The sequence below is a fragment of the Hyperoodon ampullatus genome (genome assembly GCF_949752795.1).
Source record: "Hyperoodon ampullatus genome assembly, chromosome: 4".
In the NCBI taxonomy this organism is placed as follows: Eukaryota; Metazoa; Chordata; class Mammalia; order Artiodactyla; family Ziphiidae; genus Hyperoodon; species Hyperoodon ampullatus.
The window spans coordinates 169,034,928-169,060,714 of record NC_136917.1 but is presented as its reverse complement, the minus strand read 5'-3'; the positions used below and the strand labels follow the sequence as shown (position 1 = coordinate 169,060,714).

General features: G+C 40.0%; 1 pseudogene across 1 annotated transcript; it reads left to right on the top strand.

The window, feature by feature from the left end:
* Positions 1-338: 338 nt before the first annotated feature.
* Positions 339-1,493, top strand: LOC307052924 (methionine aminopeptidase 1-like; annotated as a pseudogene). Its single transcript has one exon. The product of its transcript is annotated as a methionine aminopeptidase 1-like (transcript).
* The last annotated feature ends 24,294 nt before the right edge of the window (positions 1,494-25,787 follow it).

The window sequence follows — 25,787 nt, the reverse complement described above, 5'->3', positions numbered from 1 at the left end:
TATGATCTATGGAAAAGAGTCAAAGTTGTTAACAATTTCAAATTTGTTAATCATAAGATGCAATTTTGAAAATTAAGACTAATATAACCATATTAATAAAATACACTCTCGTAATTATGCACTTTTGGTGTGAACCGAAAAATATTATATATTTGAATATGAATTGTGGTGGTGGTAAAAGCATTAACAGACTAGACGGGGTGGGGGTAGGTACTGCTGTTGGGAGCTGAGAAAAGAAACTATGGCTTCTCTCTTGTGTGCACCATATTTTGAGTTTGAAAAGAAGAAGCCAAAGCTGGGAGGGGCTCGGTGAGGGGCTCCTCCAGCATCCAGGCAGCATGGCGGCCTTGGAGATTTGTGTGTGAGAGACGGATGGTTGCAGCAGCGAGGCCAAGCTCCAGTGTCCCACCTGCATCAAGCTGGGCATCCAGGACTCGTACTTCCGCTCACAGGAATGTTTTCAAGGAAGTTGGGTTACTCACAAGTTACTACATATGAAAGCAAAAGATGAAAAGACCAAGCAAGAATTGTCTTCCTGGACTGTGGAAGGGGACATCAACACTGACCCATGGACACGTTATTGATAGTAAACTCAGACCACATTATCCACTGATGTCAAGGCCAGTGCCAAGTCATAGTCAAAGACCAGATTATGCTGATCACCCTTTAGGAATGTCTGAATCTGAGCAGGCTCTTAAAGTTACTTCTCAAGTTAAGTTACTCTCATCTGAAGATATAGAAGGGATGCTACTGCTATGTAAGCTTGCTAGAGAAGCCTGTGTGGACATTGATGCTGGGGCGATTAAACCAGGTGTAACTACTGAAGAAATAGATCATGCTGTACACTTAGCATGCCTTGCAAGAAATTGCTATCCTTCTCCCCTGAATTATTATAATTTCCCAAAGTCTTGTTGTACTTCAGTGAATGAAGTGATCTGCCATGGAATTCCAGAGAGATGGCCCTTGCAAGAAGGTGATATTGTTAATGTGGACATCACTCTTTATCACAATGGTTATCACAGGGACCTGAATGAGATGTTTTTTGCTGGACACGTGGATGAGCGAGCATGGAAACTTGTTCAGACCACGTGTGAGTGCTTGATGCAAGCCACTGATGCAGTGGAACTTGGTGTTCAATACAGAGAATTGGAAACATTATCCAGAAGCATGACCAAGCAAATGAATTTTCAGTTGTTTGAAGCTATTGTGGGCATAGAATCCACAAGCTTTTTCATACAGTCCTCAATGCATCTCACTAGGCCCAAAATAAAGCAGTTGGAGTGATGAAGCCCGGCCACATATTTACAATTGAGCCAATAATTTGTGAAGGTGGAAGGCAGGATGAAACCTGGCTGGATGGCTGGACAGCAGTGATGAGAGATGGGAAGCTGTCTGCCCAGTTTGAGCACAACTTGCTGGTCATGGACACTAGCTGTGAAATCCTAACCCCATGACTCGATAGCTCATGGCCTCATTTCATTTCTCAATTTTAATTTCTCCTGAGATGGTTCATCTTGGTGATATCTTCTGGCTGTACTCTGCATTTTATTGAGAGTACAGAATGGAAGAGGAATTTTTTAAATTACTTGTTTTGTTTTGATTATAGATAAGGAAGGACTATAGCGTTTGATGTGTGTCCTCAAGAACTTGTCTTGGGTCTGAAAAATCCAAGAAGAATAAAAGAAGCATTTCTCTATTCCTCTTAATGCTCCCCTCTCTCCACAAAAAAAAAAAAAAAATCTCTGCACCCCCATTTTCTTATTTTCCCTTTGAGCAATTTTACTTAAACCTGCTTTTAAGTTGATTTTATCACTGCCACAACCGGACCATTAGAGCCAGCTACTTTCCAGGTGAATGTTGGAGACGAGAATCCTTGAAAGTTTAGCAACATACATTGCTTCCAATTTTTTTTATTATGTATGCGTGGAACTATATATGTATACATTTTAAATTCCATATATGTAATTACTGAACACTATATGACCTGGGGTTTGTGTTGATTCTGCTCTGACAAGGTCAAAAGCTGTCATAAATGGACTTGTTGTTTGCAGTGATTTAATCCCCATCTGGGAATTGGCCTCCCTTCCCCCTGCTAATTATTTACCTTTATAATTGTAAGGAAGCACTTGGTCAGCGAGACTTGCCAATGTAGATTCTGTGAGTGAATGGATGTGGAAAAAGTCACTTTGGAAAAAGGTTATCAGATTTTAAAAAAATCTAGTTTATGGCAAAAATAGCCATGTTCCAAGTGGAAGCTGGCTGTGCAGAGAATGAGATTTTTGTAATCCATTGCTATTTCAGACCTCTGTTTGGTCCTAATGGGAGGAAAAACACTCCCTTCCCCTCTCTGTCTTATTTCAAGGCCATCCCTTGGAGATATTCAGAGAAGGGCAGAAGGTGCCCTGTGGATGTTGATGGGGAAAGACAGTTCTGAAATCTCTCCAGCAGTGAGCAAAGTCTGGAAATTCTAACGTTTAGTAAACCTGGTAGTGATGAGAAATGAACTTCTTTGGAGACTGGACCGTTCCCTTGCCGAAGGAATACAGCTGTCCTCGGTGTGCTGAAAACACACTTCTCCTTCACAAAGTTTGGAATCTCATTAGAAATGACCTCAGCTGCCCAACATCTGTGTTCCTTTCAGTAGTTCAGTCCAAATGGGAGTGTATCCGGTGAAGACATATCAGATCAAAGTCATTGTCATTAGAGTGTACTTGATTACTGGGTATCTGGTAACTTTATTCTAAGATAAGTTGATACCACTGACATGTTACACTTGTACGAGAACACCTTACCCAGAGTGTCTCAGACCTTTATCGCTTTAAAGGAATTATGATAATGTTTTCATTACTTTTATTATTTTAATGATTTAGTAAAGTGGCTGAATATGGTATAGACTTTTGGGGGTATGTGTGTGAAGCTTTTTAACAAACCGTAATATTTGTGAATGGAATTCCTTGCAACATGAATGTTAATATAATGTGTAAAGTGAGATTTTAAAAGTTTGAATGATTATCCTGCCAAAAAAAAAAAAAAAAGCTGATAGCGGATTGTGTACACCCAGGTGAAGGGTGTAGTCATGCATTCACATACAACCCACACATGAAGCAAGTGGACCATGCAGAAACAAACGGCTTCATGATTTCATTAGTTCCATGATCAGAAACAATATTAATTAATTGAAGGGAGATCCAGACCCACCTCCTATTCCCACCGAGATACAGATACTGTCACATAATTGCATTTCTTCCCCACACCCAACCCGTCCCTACTCCTGGAGAAGTGAGAGGATGCAGGTCACACCACACCTTGTCTTCTCTCTCTCTCGGGAGCTCACTATAACTGGGCAGAAGAGAAGAAATGGCAATGATTGATTCCTTAAGGTAAGAGTATTATTTACCCCAATAGAAGTGATATTTAATAACTGCATTAAACTACAAACTCCAAAATAACTTTATTTCTTTTTATCTAATCTCTAGAATGAATGGGGAAGAGTGGGTAGGACAATGGCAATGTGGCTTAAAAGCTACAAGGTTGATAATGATTATTAGAATAAAACCTGTCCTATCTTTGCATCTCACTGAATTCACAAGAAAAGATAAAATACTCTGAACATCCACCCACATTCTAATGCCAGATAATTCAGAATTGGCCTTTACCTTTCTTTATTCTCTATCTCACAAGCCTTATTGATTTTATTGGGTTGTTTTGTTTTTGTTTTTATATTGAGCTATAGAAGCTGGTGGTATATTTTGGGAATTAAGCCTGTGTCAGTCACATCATTCACAAATATTTTCTCCCATTCCATAGGTTGTCTTTTCGTTTTGTTTATGGTTTCCCTTGCTGTGCACAAGCTTTTAAGTTTAATTAGGCCCCATTTGCTTATTTTTGCTTTTGTTTCCATTACTCTAGGAGGTGGATTAAAAAAGGTCTTGCTGCAATTTATGTCAGAGAGTGTTCTGCCTATGTTTTCCTCTAGGAGTTTTACAGTATTTGGTCTTACATTTAGGTCTTTAATCCATTTTGAGTTTATTTTTATGTATGATATTAGAGAATGTTCTAATTTCATGGTTTCATATGTAGCTGTCCAGTTTTCCCAACACCACTTATTGAAGAGACCGTCTTTTCTCCATTGTATATTCTTGCCCCCTTTATCATAGATTAATTGACTATCAGTGTGTGGGTTTATCTCTGGGATTTCTATCCTGTTCCATTGATCTATGTGTCTATCTTTGTGCCAGTACCATACTGTTTTGATTACTGTAGCTTTGTAGTGTCTTTTACTTTCTACGTATTTCCTGGGAGTGTTAACTTCTTTTCAGCACCACCATCATCAGCCCTCACCAGAATTAATGCAGTTTTCTCCCAACTGTTCTTCCTGTCTCCATGTTGGCTCCTCTCCAAGTTATATTCCATACAGCAACCATAATAACATTAAAGAGCATAACCACAACAGTAATTAATCAATTCAATCTATTGCTCTCTTATTTCTATGAAGCGGCTTCTTCAGACAATAAAATCCAAGGTCATTTACATGATCTAATTGGCCCTGTGAACGACTTTTATCTACTGTTTCAGCTTCATTTCCTACCACTCAATTTTTTTCTCACTATACCCCAGGTGTACCTGTATCTTCTATTTCCTGAAAATCCAACATCTCCTCCTATCTCCCAGTACCTTCATACTTGCCCTCTACCTGGGTTGTTCATCTGCTATGCTTCACCTTGATAACTCCTACTAATCCTTCCTGCTTCAACTAAGTGTCACTTCCTTCACCTTCACACATTTCAATTCTCCCAGACCATCTTGAGTCTGCTAGAATTAGCTGTTTTCACTTTGCACAGTTCATTATGATTTTAGTTAAATACTTTGTGTGACTATGTGTTCCATATCTGTTTTGCTTTTAGACCATAAGTTCTATGGCAGAATGAGAAGGAATGAGGGGAAACCCACACCAGCCTTGTTAACTGAATATTTGAAAGGACATGGATCAGATTGCATTCTTGAGAGTGTTATCTGGGAAAGAAAGTTCTCTGTTATCCAAGTGGTGATGGAAACATTGGCTATTCAACACCATGGGGAGTCTCCTTCTTTCCCAGTAGTTTTATAACTTCTTATAAGGCATTTTGTCAGCCCCTCCAGAGCCTCGCATAAGCTGACAGAGTCAGGAATCTAAGCTGGAAAAGTGTGACTCTGTTGACTAACACATGAATCCATTCCAGAAAATAAGGATTGTATTACCAGTTACATTAGTAATTTTCTCTGTGCTCCTGAGCAAAGTACACAGCACTTCCAAGCACAACTTCATCCCTTCAGCAAAATGCTGACTTGGCTCCTTAGGGAAATAATATATTGTAGTGCATTTCAGATTTTTAAAAAATGGTATTGAAATGAAAAGCAATTACTTTCTTATGATGTAATATTGATCACAATCCAGCTATCTTATTGACCCAGCAACACATTAGTTATTGATATACATTGTTTGCCTGAATCTAATTCAATTAAATGTTGTCATCATCACCCTCATGGTAAAGTTGCATTTATCGCCAGGACTGTTAGACAGTTTGAATGCCCTGCCAGGTGTTGTTCTGTGAGTGGGTTGCTTCATAGCTAAACACATGCCAGAGAATGATGGGCTTGATTCTAGTAGGATGTGAAGGGCACACTCAAATGCCTCACTAGATTTCTCCTAAATTGTGACATGTTCAGTAAAACACTTAATCTATTAAAGGGACTCCTTCCAAATACTCCAAGGTGGCGGGGGCTTGACTGAAGGTAGACCTTCTGCTTCCCCAAATTTCTAAAAGCACCTAATTCTTCTTGATTTAAAAGAGTATCACTACTTAACAAACTATATGTTCAGTAGATTCAAATTAGCTAAACTAGACCACCTGATTTTATTTTTATTATCTTATATATCCAAGCTTGTTAACAAAAATTACAGTGCCAGAAAATATTTGCTATCATATAAGAAAGCAAGAAAATCTACCACAAGCAAGGTGATGAATGTTAACTAGATTCATTGTAGTGATCATTTTGCAATATGTACAAATACTGAGTCATTATATTGTACATCTGAAACTAATATAATGTTAAATGTAAATTGTACTTCAGTTAAAAAAAGAGAAAGTCCAATGTTATATAACCAAATTCATCATTAAAAAATAATATATTCTTGAGATGAACTCTCTCCTGTGCCAGGCAATTGATTTAGTTTAATATATAGAAAAATCAAATATATTTTTGTGGATTTTGACATTGGGACGAATTCACAAAAATTATACAGCACCATATATTGGTTTGATAAAAAGAAAGGCTTTAAATGATCCAAGAATAAGGTGGACTATATAGTGAATTCCTGGTCATGGGGTATATAGGCCTAATGGTCACTGTCAGATAAAAATCCCATATGATCCAGAGGGTTTATTAAAGGATGTCTGATAGCACCCCTACCTTCAAAGTTCCAAATGTGGGCCATAGAAATAAATTCTGCTCCTAGCTAACATTCACAGCCTTGACTATTGCTATATTAGTTATCCACAAGAGAGTTCAGGTTCAGAATCTCTAATGAGCTTGCTGTCAGATGGTGCCTGGAGCTGCAGTACTCTGAAGGCTTAAATGGGTTGATGGATCCAATTTCAAGGTGTCTCTCTTGCATGCATGGCAAACTGGTGCTGGCCATTGGCCAGGAGACCCAGTTCCTCTCAATGCGGGCTACTTCACACGAGTACTTGGATGTCCTCATGATGTGGTGCTCACCCAAACGTGAAAAATCCAAAAGGTCAAGGAGAAAGCTACAATGCCTTTATAACTTAGTCTCAAAAGACACATATTGGCACTTGGATAAATGTAGGAGGGAACGACAGATTGGCATAGATATTAGGAAGCAAGGCTCATTGGAAGCCATCTTGGAGATTAGCTACTCTAGTCCAGCTTCTGCGTTCAATGTTTCCTGTCTATCTCACATGTAAAGCACACGTATGCTTCATTGAGAGACAATTCTTCATAGGTCTTTCACATTTGTGCACACCTTATGAGCAGAGGCACGGACTGCCTTTTGTTTCAGACTCTCTTTTCAGGGGTGTTTGTATAATGAGCACCATGAAAGATACAGTTTCTTCCTCTACAGGAAAAGACAGGTTTGTTTATAACCTTAAAATGTAGTATCTTCCTCTGAAGCAAAATAGAGGAACGCTTATTTTATGGTAAGATAAATATAATGTCTTCCTCTGGACGAAGGACAGGGAAGCTTTCTATTATTTAAAAATATGGGTTTCCTAAACGCAGTGTTTCTCTCCTGTAATGCAACCAACTCTATGTGCAGATACCTACCTGGGCCTAACTGCATTGTCTCCATGCTACTTGGGGGTAGGGAACTGACACCATTATACTTATGGTCATGCTTCTTGCTGTGCATTGAGTAATAAAGTGCTTTTTTCTCTGACCAGGGTACCAGCATCCTTGAAACTGTGGCAAGGCAACATGTTACCATGTAAGTATGGTACACCATACCCCAGTCTTATCCCATTATAGCATCAGCTTGAAGACCATGATTCTGGCATCCAAATCAGATCCAGGTGCACAGGTGTATCCTCAGATACAGCTCTGCGAGGGCAGCTCCTTGAATTTAGTTCCTCTCAGTCTGAAGACCTATGAACTAAAGGCAAGTTATCTCTCCATATACTCAGCATGCAGTGGGGACAGGTGTAGCATAATTGCTGTAGACCATCCTCTTCAAATAGGGGGAATAGGAGGCACACATGAATAATTTCCCTATTGTAAAAATCTCCATAGGAAAATCCTGTGGGGCACATAATGCCAGTTCCTTGACGAGGGCTCAGTATGACTGCCTGAAACCTTGGTAAAATCTCTGGGCTTTTGGTTCTGACCTCTTAGGCATCCTTCCTTTTGGATTAGAGATAGCTAGCGTTTGCCCCTGAACTACCTGAGTAGATTTCTTATCTTGCTTTTTGTTCATAGTAATTGAGGAATCCACAGTCTTTTTGTATTTTGTACTGACTCTGTCCGTTTTAGTCCAAGCTGGTGGTGTCTCATCTAGTACAATTATATTAAAAGTTTGTGGGTCTTTTATGGATTTTCAGGGATTCATTTTACTGGAAAATAGACGCACAAATCTTATGAAAATATGCCCTTTTTTCCCTTTTGCTTCCTCTAAGCCTGCTGTAGGACAATGCCTTATGATTCTTAGAATTTGTATTTGTTTTTAAATTGATGATACATGGGATGTATGCCCTTAACATCCTTAGAGGGGCTTTGGTCTGTTTGAGGCTTCATCTTACATATTTCTGGGATCATTACAAAAGGCTCAACATTTACATCCTGGACTTCACCAGTGAACCATGTTTTACTGACAGTGTCCTGGGTTTGATCTTTGCCTGGAAGCCGTTTTTAAATTTTAAGATCTTTTACTATCTGGAAGACTAGCGATGAGAAATAGTTTTATATTTGAACCCAACAGCCCTGGTTCCTTTACCTTGAGCAGGTTTTTTTTTTTTCCTTTACCTTTCTCTCCTCTCTTACATGTTGCTATTTGTTGCTATAGGAAGCCCGGCAGCACTTCAATAGCTTGCCTAGAAATCTCCTTAGATAGATCATTAAGTTAATTATGTACTCTGGTGGGGGGTTGTGGTTTCCCATCTTACATAGGAAATAGTATTACTAAATTTCCTGCCATTTTAAAAATGTGATCTCTTTCCTCCATTTTCCTCAAATTATGTTAAACACTCACTGAGAGCCTTCGTGAAGGCCATCATTCACATTTAACAGTCTCTTCAAAGCTTTTTTAGGATTTTATTAACACTCTTCCGAGGTACTTGCATCTTCTGCCCACTGCTGGGTTGCACCACCAATCCCACATGTTTTAGAATTTTTTTTTTATCACACCACTTCACTTGTTTGTACCAAAATCTGTACTAGTTACCTATTTTTGCGTAGCAAACCACCCAAAATTTGTACCTTAAAAAGTAGTCATTCATTATCTCCCAATGTTTCTCACAGTCAAGAATTCAAGAACAGTTTGGTAGGGAAGTTCTGACTTGAAGTCTTTTGTTGAGTTCCAGTCAGATGCTGGCCTGGGTTAAAGTTATTTGAAGGTTTGACTGGGTCTGGGTTATCTTCTTTCAAGATGTTTCCCTGACTTTTCTATGAAATAGTCACTGGCTTTAGGTCAAGGACCTCTATTCCTCTCCATATGGGTCTCTCCTTGGGGCTGTTTGGGTGACCTTACAGAACAGTGTCTGGTTTAGCCCAAAGAAAGTGATTTGAGAGACCAGGGTGGAAAGTGTAATGTTTTTAATGACCTAGTGATAACTTCCATAAACTTCACTGATCACACCGGGACAGCTCTGACTCAATGTGATGGCATGTAGACCACACTAAAGAAGTGAGTACCACTGGAGATCTTCTTGCAGGACCACTACTACTGCTACCAGTCATGAATCTAGAAATTTAAGAGTTCTCCATGACCCATGAAGAAGCAAGTGGTGAGAACAAAACCATTTATGTGCTGGGTATTGTTGCTCAAAGGAATATAGTCAGACTCTAAATTTTGCGATTCAAATGTGGAAACAAGGGATGATCCCAAAACCTGTTATCAGGTTGAAATGTGCATGTCTATATGTCAGTGTTTTTAGCTTTTTTACATGAAACATGAGATTTAAAAAATATATAGATAGAAGCCTTTTATTTTGAAATAATTTCAGATTTATAGAAAAGTTGTAAAGATGGTATGGAGTTCCTGTATACCTTTCACCCAGTTTTCCCTAATATTAACATCTTATACAACTGTGGTACATTTGCCAAAACCAAAACATTATAGTCGGTGAATCATATGGATTAAACTGCAGCTTAGTTTGGATTTCACCAGTTTTTCCACTGATGTCCTTTTTCTGTTCCAAGATTCAACTTAGGAAACTGCATTACATTTAGAGAATGTAAAGTGTCACATTTCCCTCTTGAACCACATTTCATGTTTCCAGCTCTCCTGCTCCCTCTCTCCCACCACAATCATTTCAAACCTTATTGAGATGTCCAGTCCCTTGTCTCTTTCCTTTTTCCATTCATTCTCCTCTTGGCTTTACTTAATTCTCTATACACCTGGACCACATGTTTCACTACACTGATGGTCATTCAGTTTTCACTGTATCAGTTCTCCACCTTCCACAGGTTTTCACTATCCATCAACAGAAAAATCCATCTCTGGATAAATGAAGTCTCCAAATCTCCCCCCAACCCATCCTTAGATTGGTGAGCACTCTTAGAGAATACATACCTGCAGATTAGGACCTCTGGAAGTTCACACTGTCTAATCACCAAGTTTCCTCAGTGCTACCTGACAGTCCTCCTGAATAGCCCACATCACCATCCCTTATTTAGAATGGTTCTAAGAGTCAATCACTCTTTTACACTTTTTATACTATTACACCTACCCCCATCACCATTCAGGAAACTCTCTCTCCAACTTCACTTAGGAAATACAGGAATTAGGAAGAATGTACCAAACTTCTTCCATAGCCGTACCCACCCTGACTCCACACTTTCTGGCAGCTGCTCTCATCTTTCCTTACCCCCTGCTCAGTGGAGGAGGCTCTGATTTTGACCATGGACGGTCATCCACGTCACGCTTGTGATGTACACTCTTCTGCTCCTTGGAACCTCACCCCATGAGTCATCTCAGCTCTGCATCAATCTGTAACCTCTCCCCGCTTGCTGCTCTGCTTCCTCCTGCCCATGGGTTCGTGTTCATTTGCTGCCTCAGAAAAACTCTCCTGCAATCCTACTTCCCCTCTCGCCTACGGCCCTAAAGACTTTTCTTTGGTTTTCAGATGCTGTCTTGGGACCTACATGCCTTGTTTTGGCTCCACGTTTCATCATTCACTCCTCAATCTTGACAGTAGAGCATATGTCCCATTGCTCCATGAAGCTGATCTTGCGGCGGACACTAGAACCCGTACACTGTCAAATGTCACCGCACATCATCACCTATTTTTCCTGAGCCCGCTGCAGGATTGGACTCAAGGACCTCGTCTTCCTTCCAAAACACTTTGTCCTTTAGCATCCAGAGGACAAGGACTCCATCCTCTCCTGATCTTGCAGGTTGTTTTTTTTTTTCTCTGAATTCTCTTTCTCAATCTCCTTTGCAAGCTTCTTCTTTTCCACTTTTAATATTGGGGTTTCATCCTGGCTTCATTTTCTATTCTTTCTTCATGGTTAATGAAATGATCATACCAACCCCTCCTATAAACTATCACCCCACTGGCTCCAGATTAAAATATAACAGGCTTAGGTTTCTTCATACTTAATTTATTTATAGAGCATGGATGTTCAAGTAAATAAGTTTTTTAAAACTTATTTTTCTGAAAACACATTTGTGAAAGTTACAAATATTCAAAAATATTTGAATTTGAAATAATTATTAAATTAAAATAATTTTAAAATTTCTTAAATTTTACTGACATTTTCTAAAAACTGGTTGATTACAGTTTGATATTATTTGAATGCTATTTCCTAGAGATACATATAGGGTAAAATTTTAAATACTTGTCATTTCTTTTTTTACTTTCACTCTTCCCTCATAAAAAATGTCAAATATTTATTCCTATTTGTGTTCTTCTCAGTGGTATTGCAAACTTTGGAAATATCATTAAAGTTATACCTGCAATTTGCATTTTTTATGTAATACTTATGCCAGAAATTCTAGTTTTTGCATAACTTAATACTCAAAAAAAAGCTAGTCATTGTTGTTAGTAAATTTTTCCTGTGTAAGAAAAAACCACAAACTTTCAGTAGTTTACAGGGGTCCTGGGTCTGCAGGTGAGCTGTGGTTAAGCTGCTTTGGGCTGAGTTCAGCTAAGTCATACATTCCAGGCCTCCAGAATGTTTCCGGGGTGCTCTCCAGGTCTTCATTTGGGGGCCACAGGCTGAATAAGGCAGGGGCCACCTGAGGTCCAAGAGCCAAGCCCAACTTCACAAGCACATTTAAAGCTTCTTTTGGATCAAGTCCAGTAATGTTCCCTTGGCTAATGTAAGTCATGGCCAAGTCCATCATCGATTTGGTAGAGAGGTGCATTCCACCCCAAGGAAAGACACTGCACTGTTCCTTCCACATATAGTCCTACTATGGTGAGACAGCACAGAATAAAGATATAATCTGACCTGCAAATACCAGTGTATATCTATTAGGGTGGATCTTGAATGACCATTCTGATCATGGGGCATGAGCAGGAATCTGGGCTTCTTTCACTATAAACACTAAACTTATGTTTAAGTTTATGTTTAAACTTATGTTTAAGATCTTCAGCATCTTCCCTCTTTATCAGCCAGAGAGAGCCCCTCCAAAATATGTATTATGCTCCAGCTTTTTTCAAGACACCAAAAATTCCACAAAAATATTTGACCTTTGCAGTGTACTGGCTTTTATCTTTTTAATTTAATTTTCTATAATTTGTTTCTGATGTGTCCTATATGGGAACTCACTCCATTTAAACTATCAGCAATCCATGGGTAATGAAAAATCACCAACAATTTTGAAAGACAGCCAAGACACAGACCAATTCTCCAACCCTGTTCTCAGACCCTTGAAAAAAGATGTACTCCAGCACAATTATGTCAGGGGGAAATAAGGAAGAAATGACAACTTCACCCAGTTCTAAAACATATCAGATATAGTAAATATGGAGTTACTCCCTATAATGCAATTCTTAGGGTTAAAAGAATGAGTAAAAATTCCTCTGTATCTCATTCCCTGGATTATATTTTACTCAGTAAGACTGATATTCATAAATCCATTTGGTCAGGAGTTTCCAATTACAGCCTACTTCCCCATAGCAGTTTCATAAAATCCTACATTAATAGAGACTTAATAAGCATTATCACCCCTCCCAAATGCCAAACACATTTGGGGAATCATTAAAACAATTATTTGTTATGAGTTTAATCAGAAGATTGAATCAACTAAAAGGTTTTCAACTTCCGAGAGGAAACACAGATGTTCATGGTTTCCCATGTGCACTGGACCCCAGACTCTTTTCCTGTGGAGCATCTTAGGCAATAGATTTCTGTAGAACAAGAAAGGGAAAGGCTTATCTAGGGAATGACCCATGAGCACATAACTCCCTCCCATATGCAGGGGGTGCTATGGTGGTGATTGTTCTCCAGTGGGGCTTCCTGCTGGGAAAGCAGTGTATGCCCAGCCTCAAGGGACTGACAGACCCCACCCATTTCAGATGAATACCTTAAGAACAGAATTTCATTAATGAGAAAATGTAGGGGGAGAGGGAGGGGTCCTGGGATCCCAACCATTGCATGTTGCCTTAGAGGGTCCTCAGGTTCAGGTGGGGTCATTGTCTGTAATCACTTATTTATCCCTTCACTGGTGTTGCATTTGTTCTGTTTCTAACAGACTTTGAAAACCAAATCAGTCTTTTCTTTTCTAGATTCAGCCACTTCCTATCACACACGGAGTTAATTTGTAGGCAGAATAGAAGCCTGTATTCCTCTCCATCTAAATTCTCCTTTCTGCTGTGAGCTTGAGCTCAAACAGTAGAAGGCAATATGATGATACTGTCTAACAAGGCAGACAACAAAGTACAATGAAGATGTTTCTCCTTATGTCTATAAATGAGCTATTATCAGAGGTGGAATCAGCAGGAAATCCTTAATGGAAAGAGATGAAGGTAGGTTAGATAGACCATCCTGCACAGGCAACAGGGGTTGCACAGGTAGCTGAAGGACAGGGGGAGGGTAGTAATTATGTCTATCCCTGGCACAAAGGACTGAATGTGATGCAGACTCAACAGACTGCTTTTAAATAAATGGTAACTACAAGGAATTGAGAGTTGTCCAGCAGACGCCTCAGGTTTAGAGTCTGCTGAATGTTGTGGGAGATGAAAAAATTCTATTTTTGAATAAAATTTCCAGAGCAAGTGTTAGGTGATTTGCCAAAAAGCACAATTTATCTTGATAAACTGTAATACTAAAAAGGCAAAAAGTACAGCTGGCATGATCATTTCCCAGGTAATCAATGCATATGGAAAGAGGGGTCCTAAAACAGGGAAATGATGAAACCTGGATATTAAAGTTAAAACTGAGGCAATCTTCTGCCTTTCGCTATCATAAAGTGGCAGGCAATTAAATTAAGAGGGAAAACTTTTCTCAATTAGAACTATGCCTTGGCTCAGGGACATTCAAGAATGACATTTTGTAATAACATGCCCACAAGAAATCACACCCTTCTGAAAACCAATCTGAGATTAAAAATATATTTTTAACATATTAAAATTCAAACCCTATATCAGAAACTAAATTAAAAAGTATTTGTACATGTGTTCAGCCATCGGGAGATTCCCCCTGACCCCATCTGCCTGCAGTCATGCTCCTGCAGGTAACAACTTTCAACAGTCTCCAGTTTCCTCATTCCTCAGATGGCTGTCATTATAACATTAATTGTCATAAAATAATTTATGTTTTATGCTGACATTTATATGTGCTTATATATCTATATCAGATTCTCTACCTCTAACATAAACAATTTCTCATATTGGATGGGGGAAGAACGGGAGAGGGGGAGAGATACAATGAGTGTGTATTGTCAGCTTAAAAAATATGTACAGCAGGGCTTCCCTGGTGGCGCAGTGGTTGAGAGTCCGCCTGCCGCTGCAGGGGACACGGGTTCGTGCCCCGGTCCGGGAAGATCCCACATGCCGCGGAGCGGCTGGGCCCGTGAGCCATGGCCACTGAGCCTGCCCGTCTGGAGCCTGTGTTCCGAAACGGGAGAGGCCACAGCAGTGAGAGGCCCGCGTACCGCAAAACAAACAAACAAACAAAAAATGTACAACCTAAAAGTTGAGGGTTATGTTTTATTACTATTTTTTTATTGAAGTGTGGTTGATTTATAATGCTGTGCAATCTGTGCTCTACAGCAAAGTGACTCAGTTATACACATCTAGACATTCTTTTTTTATATTCTTTTCCATTATGGTTTATCTGTGGTGACCTAAATGAGAAGGAAATCCAAAACAGAGGGGATGTATGTATACATATAGCTGATTCGCTTTGCTGTACAGTAGAAACTAGCACAGTATTTTCAAGCAACTAGACTCCAATGAAAAAAACACAAAAAGAGTAATCCTAAGAGTTTCCATCACGAGGAAAAAAAAATTTTTCCATTTCTTTAATTTTGTATCTATATGATATGATGGATGTTCACTAAACTTATTGAGGTCATCGTTTCATGAGGTATGTAAGTCAAATCATTTTGCTGTACACCTTGAACGCACAGTGCTGTATGTCAATTATGTCTCAATAAACCATGCAGAAAAAAAATAGAATAGTTTGCATCTACCAACCCGAAACTTCCAGTCCATCCCTCTCCCCTCCTCCACTCCCTTGGCAATCACAAGTCTGTTCTCTCTGTCTGTGAGTCTGTTTCTGTTTTATAGATAGGTTCGTTTGTGCCGAGAGTTATGTTTTATTTGGAGAAATTTTTAGGACTTCAGGCCCAGGAGAGAGCAGATCAAGTAACTCCAAGGAAACTGCTCTGAAGAGGTAACGGGAGAGCTAGGATATATAGGAGTTTTGCAACAAAGGGCAGGTAGTCTGAACTTCAAAAGATTATTGTTAATTAAAGAAACTAGACATCTCAAGGTAAGGTATTTAGTACTTTTCTATGTATGGGAAGGTGCAAGAATCTGGGCTCACTGAAATCATTCCTTTGATATGCACCTCAGCTACATCCTGAGTTTCCTCAGGGCTCACCGTGGGGAGTGGCTGCAGTGTGATGGCTGCTAGGTGGCAGGTGTTCTTTCTTTCCTTCCTGAGTTCCCTCAGGACTCCCCAAATCACATCATCACTGATGATCCTGACATCCTTTGTTTACTGACACGGCAAGCAATATTCCATTTCTCAGCATAATATGTATAAAATTGACAGCATTTCAAACATCCTCCCATGTGCTTGAATAAACACACCAAATAAATTATGAATTGCAGTTAAGATTGACTCTAATCTTTCTCAAATTGGGAAGTTAACACAGCACTGAACAAATATCATTATTCCCCTGAGATAGTAAGGGCTGGGTTACACAAAACCTGCAGCCTTCCTGCTCAATGAAAATAAAAATATTGCAAATCTAAGTCTAGGGGATTTAAATTTACAAGCTCAAATTTAAATACACCACATGCTCAGGTATTTTTTCTTCGTCTTCTTTTCTTGAGCTGCAGTGATACATTTTGCAGAAATTCAGAAGTGCTGTCACCCCCTTAAAAGTAACTGCCAAAAGTTACACTCCTGCCAGCCAACACGCACCTTGGAGTGAAGAAAACATCAGGCTGAAACCTCTAATCCAATCTGAGTGAGATGGCATGGACTCCATTTCCTGCTTTGTCCCAGTAGCTGTTTCAGATGTGGCGGCTGACCCACCATTGGAATTGTTGTTTGTGCTTGTAAGGAATGTCACACACGTGTCAGGGTTGGCCTTGTTCCCAGTGGCCACCTCGCTGTGATTCCAGGGTTCCTGTGGAGGCTCGTCACCCTTCCCTAAATCTTCTCTTTTTCTCCACTCTCTTGCCGAAGTAAAAAAAAATGCACAACATGAGAGGTGTGAGTTAAGTTTTATTTGGGGCAAAATGAGGACTACAGGCTGGGAGACAGCGTTTCAGATAGCTCTGAACAACTACTCCCAAGAGGAAGTGGGGGAAGTTCAGTATAGATGTGATTTTGGTGAAGGGGGGGGTGGGTCCATGCAATCAAGCACTTTTTTTTTTTTTTTTTTTTTTTGTGGTACGCAGGCCTCTCACTGCTGTGGCCTCTCCCGTTGTGGAGCACAGGCTCCAGACGCACAGGCTCAGCGGCCATGGCTCACGGGCCCAGCCGCTCCGCGGCATGTGGGATCTTCCTGGACCGGTGCACGAACCCGTGTCCCCTGCATCGGCAGGCAGACACTCAACCACTGCGCCATCAGGGAAGCCCAAGCACATATTTTTTTGCAGAAGGTTTCTGCTAGTCACGAGGAGTAGACATCACCATGAAGGATTTTAGTGCTTTTCTAGATACGAGGAGATGGAAGAACTGAGCTCATTAAATTGTCTCCTGAAAATATCTAACTATCTGAAGACCTGTTCTGCCAGTTTTTCCCAGAGCACAGAGGGCCTCATTTCTGCTCTCACCCTGAACTCCTTTCAGGGGATGTTGAAAGTCAGCAGCTGCAGCGGCTCATGAGAGGTAGATGGCTAGTGCCAATTTGTGGTTGACACCCTGAATCTTTTACTGTTGCAGCATTATAATCTTATAAAAAAGGCCATCGTTGTGTGGATTATTTCCAAGATTAAGTTAAGAGCCAGTGCTCTTTATCCAATTTTACTGTAGTTGGATATTTCCCATTCCTCTAAATTCAGTTTTAATAAATAGGACCAGATCTGGAGAACAACCAGACCCATGACTGAGGGTTTGTCAGAGAGGGTGGGGTGGGTCCGCGGGAGAAAAAGTGGATATGTGAAGTAGCAGTACACAATTTTTCTTCTTTGAACATCTGTCAAAAAGCTAACATCTGTCGAAAAGCTTTCTAGAGCTTCATGGGGGAAAAACAGATGGAATTTGCTCATAAATTAGTCCAAAAGGAAATCCATATTCAGATTCAGAGTGGAGTTGAGCTTCCTTCCCAGTATTACACGTGTGGAAAGAGTAACCGTGCTTTTGATCATCAGGGTCCATTTGGCAGACGCTTCTTATGGTCACACATTCCTTTGATGAGGAATTGGGACTTTGATCATTTGGGACAGACATTCAGCATTCTGTTTGCTCAGGCAGTCCAGGGTGTCATTTCAAAATCTAATTTGGATTTTGATTTGATTGGGAAAATGTTTTTCTCATTTGGATGTATGGTCCTCTGATGATGGTAAAACTAATAATAACATTCTTAATGAACGAAGTTGGTACAGCAATTATTAACGAACTTTGGTCAGAATTGACATTAAGATCAAGTAAGATGGGACAAACAGAGAACCAATAGTAATTATAGTCTGTGTTAAACGCCACTAATCCAAAAGGAAACAAGCTGTGAATTAAGTAAGAGAGTTTAATCTATATAGATGCAAAAGACCTGTCTCAAACTGCAGAATTAAAAAAAAAAAAAAAAGACAGTTTATAATCCTTGGAGACCATTAGGTCACAAAGTTCATTTTCCAGCTCTAGACTCCTGATTTTTCAGTTATTTGGGGATTGTTTTAAAATTTATTTTATCTTTAACTTTCCTAAGCAGACATTTCATAGATATTCAGATCACTCTTTAATATTAATGTGAATCAACAGTGGCTCTGTTGCCATAGGATTTAATTTAGACTGGGTGGTTTCATAAATCTATCAAGAGTACTGGGACGGAGAACCAATTTATTTATTTTCTCCTTTGGGAGAATATAGCATGCTGCAGTGATAATTTGAGACGCTCAGCCTTGAGTGGACCTTGTTTTCTATGCTGAGGAGCTAGCATTTTTTGATAGCTGTTTTATGTTACTGTCTAGACGAGATTACCCTTATATGAGACCCAGAGGGAGAAGGCATTAGTTCTAAGGGAGGGAACCATAATTTGTTCAGGGGAGGGGGGATTTCAGTTTGGAAATAGTGATAATCAGTGGATGTTAGGATATGGTGATAATCAGTGGAGCACTAAGGACATTTTGGTAGGTGCATTCTTTATTGTAGATCACCATCCCCCACACTGTAGGACTTTTAGTAAACCTACACTCCTCCCCATTGTGTCCCACTCAGGCATTATAGCAACCAAAATAGCTCTGCACACTTCTATGTATCCCACAGAGGGGTAGTATTAACCACACTTGGGACTGAGGGTCTTACTGGGACTAGACCATGTAGAGCTTTTGATCATGTTGTTTTAGAGCCTCTGGGAAAGAGGTCTCAACCCCACAGCCACATGACATTTTATTTTAAAGGGTCCCTATGGGCTATGGCTGCATGTGTTTGGGTCAGAGCCAATTCTCACAGGCTGCAACAAACTTGTCGAGCTAAGCTGACCTAGACCAAGCACTGGCCATTCATTCTCAATAAAACCAAAAAGGCTCTTGGGTACCAGCAAATGAGTATGTCTTGGGGGTGATCATAAGCAATGGTAGGGATGTGAGCTGTCACTTGACATTGAACTACAAGGGCAAAGATATTGGGCTACAGAAACCTGAAAAGGCATTGTGGTCCACAGAGGGGTTGGTTAGTAGGTGTACCTAAGGCAGGGCATCCTGGTGTAAATGCTTAAGGGGACAGTCTCTTCCTCTCCAACCGATACCATGAGGAGCCCCAGCTCTGCTCATGACTGGGTGGGAAATTTTACATAATTCAGGAGTTCAATATTGCCATCAGATCTAAGATACATTTTCCAGTTGCTCTCCACTTCATCCTGGGTAGGAACACGTAGGAAGTGACCTCAAAGCCCCAACAGTTTCCCTGATCAACAGAGATTTACATTCTGTAACTCACGCAAACTGTTGAGTATATTGTGACAACCAATTAATCTAAAATGAAGCCCTCACACACTAGGGATTTGAGGGCTGGTGGAACTGCTGGAAATATTGGGTAGATTATTCTGAGGAACATTATGGCTTCACTGAGGAAGGAATTAAATTAATATCATTATGTAAGAAAGTATGAGAGTTTGGACAGAGAATGCTAATGGTTTCATATTAGATTGTTTCCTTATAAAAGTGATTTCAAAGACTGAAGATAGTATCTGACACGAGAAGTGAAAGGGAGTTATAATATGGGTTAAAGCAAGACTTCATGTCTGTGTTGCTTTGTTTCCTTATATAGCAGGTACCCAAAAAGACCAAGTCACATTTTGGGAGAACTGCTGTGGAATTTGGTAATGAAGAGTTCTGTTTCACTGAATTGGTTGAAGCTATTCTGAGACAAAATTTGCTGTAGTATTATCAAAATTCACCTGTGATCCAGCTCAGAAGTGAAGACTTTGGAGCATAATATGATGGCAGGTCTTAGTACCTTCTGGAAGGCAGTCACACTGCTGAACAGTTTGCACTGGTCAGGGGTGCTAGAGGACTGTGGACTAGTGCGTGGCTGCATTGGCCTCAGAACACAGAGGTGGAATCCTTTAGATCCTTTTGATTGTTGCCAATTTCCCAGTTGCCCAGGTCCTCTGGGCCATATCAGCAATAGCAGTGTAAATATTCATAGTCTATTAGCTTTAATCATCAATCAGTATGTAGGACCTACTCCACCTACTGATACTGGTAGTTATTCAATATCACTATCAATTCCAATATCCAATATGAATATCAATTCCGAGTAGCAATTATGATACGCAGCTCAAAATGATTCATTTTCTAATCTTCGGAGGTATTGAAATTTGAATAATTTTTTAAAAGCCAGTGTAAAATTTCCCAGTTTCTCTCCTAAGCCAATCCTCTGCAATCCCATCAGGGATGTGAACCTTGTCTTTAGTAACCACTGCACAGTACCACTTGGAATCTTAAAGCTCCTGTGGTTTGTAGCCACCTGGATCTCAGAGGGACCATCTCCCAGGCAAGGGAACACAGATTTCCTGTGGTTTCCCAGCTCCGTGGAGACATCTGGGTTCTGGGCATGGCACAAGGCCCAGGAGGATTTAGTGTCATTGCTGCTTTAAGATCTTGAGAGTGTTTCCCTGAAGTGCAGACCGCCTCTCCACACCATTCTCAAGATGATTCATTTGATCAGTGCCTTGGGAAAAACTAAAGCAGGGGTCACTTTAATCTTCATAAACCATCTTTATTGGCTCCTCTTGGGGTTAGACTTATGGCTTCCTCTTGTGGAAAACCCCTTTAAAGAAACAAAATGCTAAGCGGAAATGCTCATGTCAGATGTACACAAATCCTTTGTGAAACTGAAAAAAAAAAAATTCAGAGGATTTTTATTAATCTCTACAAACTGACAAAATGAGAAGGACCATTTTTAATGTTATGTCCCATGTAATGATGGCTTCTTGTCTTAGTCTGCTCAGGGTGTCAAAACAGAATACCATAGACCAGGTGGTTTAAACAGCGGAATTTTATTTTCTCACAGTTCTGGAGGCAAATTATTAGTGATTGAGCAAATTATTAGTGATTGAATGGCAGGAAACACACTGTTTGAGAATTTTGGTGTATGGTGGTAAATGGCCTCCAGGTAACCTGAACCAGTTCGCCTCATACTGACTGTGCATGAGTGTACCCACTGCCTTACCTACTCCCTAATTCATTCTGGGTGTTGCAATTGGAAAAACAATACCAAAAAACTTTTGCCTGCCCAGTAAGGGGGAACTGGTATTTTATTATTTAAAATTTGTAACATTATACTAGGGAGTAGACATTTCTTACCATTTTTTTTTCTTTGCAAGTGCTTATTGACCTTTATTTCATTTTTTCTCTTTTGTCATTGTCTAGTATTCTTATCCCTTCTCCAGAATACTTTTAAATATTCCATGGTGGCATCCATAAGAAGTTTTCAAGATTACAAACAGATGAAATATTAACACTTTTTCGGTGTTTATTAGGTTTCAGGAATAATTCTTAGTACTTTTATCCTTTTATCTTATTTAATACAGTAACAATGTGCAGAGCTGAACTTTTTACTCTATCAGGTTTCCCCAATGTGTATATAATTGTCCCCATCCTATCCAATACTCAGCCTTGCAAATGAATTTATAATGAATCTCTATTGGTTTCATGAATGAACAAGTCAACGAAAGTATGGACGTTTATATGTGACAGTCCAGATCTGAGTATTTTCTTGCAAACTTCATATGACTCAACTCATCCACTGAATTTTAAATCACTATTTGATTTACATGAATGTAGTAGACAACATGAATGTCTTTTTTTTTTTTTGCTAAGACCAAAGAAACAGATAAGAGTCTAGAGATAGCAAGTAGATACTGATAATAAAAGACCAGGATGCCCTGTTGTGAACTCTCAGCGCCACTCCCTGTGGACGGCGCCCCCTTTAGGCAACATTGGGCATCTCACATTTGCTGAAACCAGCAGAGGCTCCGCTATCTGCTGTGTGACATGGTTGAACAGGGTGGGTCCCAATCCCCGGGCTGCTGGGTTGAATGACACACGAGTGGGATGTGCAACTTGACAGCACAGATCACTGGCACTTGCAAATCGTCTATTAGAAATTACAGGTGATGTGACGGTTCCTAGCGGTGTTTGTACAAAGTGGGAAGCCCAACAGTACCAACCAACGTAGGCTTATTCAAACCTAATATATTGAAATACTTTGAATTTAGAAATAATGGCATTTATGAAATCATTCCCTAAATGTTTATTGAACACTTGTCATGTGTAGTTACACATCTTCCAGGTAGAAACAAGACCTCCTCTTCTTTCTCTTGTTTCTGTATTTTTCCACGTTCACAGCTTCACAGGTTCCAGCAGGTTCCTGACCCCAGCAGGGGCCAGCTCAGTCCTGGGGGTCTGACAGGCAGGTACACCATCTCCCCCTCTTCACATCACGTGACTGAGGCTGAGCCCAGCTCCTCCCACCAGCTCCGTCTGGTCTGTCAATCACATTATCATTTCCTCAGGTCAGGAGTTTGTGCCTTACCAGGGTTTACCTTCACCGGGGTCACTTTGGATTCATCATTTCCTTGCACGCCTATCCACACGTCCAGAGAATTCTTCATGTTTCCTTTTTCTTCTGTAATTTGTGCTCCTTCCACCACCACCTGACACTTACCTGACAAGCCTCCTGTTACCTGGATCATTGCAAGTGTTCCTTGATTAACCCCAACTTCATTATTATTCCTCCAGCTTCCCTCCCAGCCTCCTCCTCCCTTTCCCTGATACACGTCTATCCAACCTGCTGTGGCCACGTTGATCCACATCGATTGTCAGGTTCACAAAACGTGAAGAGATTTAGGACCATTTGCAATATGGCTCCAGCATTCAGTTCCATCTTTCTTTCCGAACTCTTCTTTCCACCAAATCTCTGCTTCAGACTCATTGATTAATCTGGGGCCTTTAAAATATGCCACGTGCTTTGGGTTCATTCTCTTCTCTACTCTTTGTTGTCTTTCTCCTCCTATTATTTTTTTTTTTTTTAACTTAAGCTTGTTCACACTTTGTGAGTCTGCTCATCTCGCATAGCTCTGATTTTCCTAGCCTTCTGTCATCCTCCTCTTCTGGGCTCTAAATTATTGTCTGCTCCATTAACTGGGCCTTTTCAGTCATGCTTATGTGTTTTCATAGCTCCCATAAAACTACAGATGAGCTTTCCTGTGTCATCAGTTACCCTGCCTCCATCCAGGGCTGGGCAATATGGCCTTTTCTCTTCATCTTCATTTGTTTATGCCCCTTCATTAGCTTAGCATAGCTTAGCATACATTCATTAGGCGTCTACTACCGCATAGGTCCTCTGCTAGGTGCTGGAGTTATAAATACTGTAACCTCCCTGGCCCCAGGTCACTCACATTCAAGTAATGGCTACCCACATAAAAATAGGCAAATACATTTCAATGAAGAACATGTTTAGTAGGGTGCTATGATAATAGGTTTGAGTCTAAAGCGTGCTGATTTTAATCAATTATTTTTATTGAAGTATAGTTGATTTACAATGTTGTGTTAATTTCTGCTGTACAGCAAAGTGATTCAGTTATACACATACAGACACATATATATACATTCTTTTTTAAAATATTCTTTTCCATTATGGTTTATCATAGGATATTGAATAGGTCTCTGTGCTATACAGTAGGACCTTGTTGTGTATCCATTCTCTATATAACAGCTTATATCTGCTAACCCCAACCTCCCACTCCATCCTTCCCCCAAACCCCTCCCCCTTGGCAACCACCAGTGTACTCTCTATGTGTGTGATTCTGTTTCTATTTCAAAGATAGGTTCCTTTGTGTTATATTCTAGGTTCCACATATAAGTGATATCATATGGTATTTGTCTTTCTCTTTCTGACTTACTTCACTTAGTATGATAATATCTAGTTGCATCCATGTTGCTGCAAATGACATTATTTGTTCTTTTTTATGGCTGAGTAATATTCCATTGTATGTACATACCACATCTTCTTTATCCATTCATCTGTTGATGGGCATTTAGGTTGTTTCTATATCTTGCTTATTGTGAATAGTGAAGTATGTCGATTTTAAAACCTTCTCTATTATTTATTATTTCTGTCTCACATAGTGTCTGTGTTCAGTTGTCTTCTCAGTAAGATGAAATTAACAATAGCTCTATCATGTGGTGATTGTGAAGATGAACATGATAATTTGATGCAGCACTTAGCTCAGCACCTGACACCTTATACAAGCACAACAGTAGTCCAGGTTGTCATTATAACACAGCCCAAGCACCAGGGAAACTGTCTGAGACTTATGAGTAGGGAATGAGGCAGGAGGTGTTTTGCATGTGGAGATACAGGCATTAGGGTTACAGGGTAAGATTTGAAAACTTAGTAAAAATTATTTTCTCTGCTGCTATTCTGAGTACTTATTCTCCTGATAAAAATTTGCTCCACAGAAAGATTTGATACAAAATCAAGAAAGAGGGAAAAAATGAATTAAAATTCAGTTTTAGAACACACAATGTGTTTAGGCAGCAGTATTACTCCTGGAAATACTGTTTTAGGAGAGAACTTTTCATATTCCTGTGTAACTCCTCCTTAGAAATGTTAAGGAATAAACTTGGATAGCCCAGTCTGTAAAATTCTCCTCTAGTTCAAAAACAAACCCCTTCTCCCACTTGGGACAGTAGAAATCAAAGAGAAGTCCACTCTTTTCTGGCCAAGGAACTGTGGGGAGGAAGGATAGGAGGCATTGGTTCTGCTTTTCCCACCCCTGGAAATTCGGACAAGGAAACCCCTCTCCCCGACCCCACAATGATGTGTGAGTCTAATATCCTCTCCCCTGAAACCTGGACTTCCATGAGGTAGAGAAATAAGGAGGGCAGCCCTCAGAGACACTGGGTAATTTCTGAATGAACTAAATGAGTTGTTGGTAAGATGTTTGGGCACCGAGTAAGCTGTTTGGGTATGGGACTCAACCGGACAAAAATATAAGTTTTGGACAAAGAAAGAGATTAAAATTTCTTTGCATGTTTTTTTCTTAGTCAAATTTGCACCATCATTCCATTAGTGGGGACAGAGATGAGAAATAGCATAATAACTGGGAAAAACACTCAAATTCTGTGGTCAGAATAAGGCTGGATGTGTCATCTCTCTTAAAGTCATGTCCAACGTGTAAACCCTCAAGCAATGACAAGAACATAAGTGACCTACTGGGAGCGTGTGCTTTGTGCACTCCAGGGCTGGGCCGAGTTGTAGTTATTTTATTTTATGACTTCTACTGGCAAACGGAAGGCCTCCCTAAAGTAAAAATAGCCTCCTTTGTCATCTTATCATGGTTTCTTGTCTAATATTTTGCTTCATAATTTGTTGCTAGCATGATATATTTGGAAACCAAGAGCAAGACACAGCAGTTAAGGGGGTCACAGGTCATGAGAAGGAAGGAGGAGATCTTTTCTCAGAGAGGATAGAGAGGGGGGAAAATTCGAGAAAGCTCTGGTTATAATTGCATATTTTTGAAAAACAAATACAGTAAAGTGTTCTGAAATATTGCCACATCCACTGTTCTCAGGGATTAGTGAGTGTTGGAAAGGAGCTGGGAGAAGGAAGCTTAGAGACAGAAACCAGATGTGATGTCCTGGTACAGCTGGTATCCTGCCTGTCATGATTGAATGTTTGTATCTCCCCCAAATTCACCTGTTGAAGCTCTACCCTCA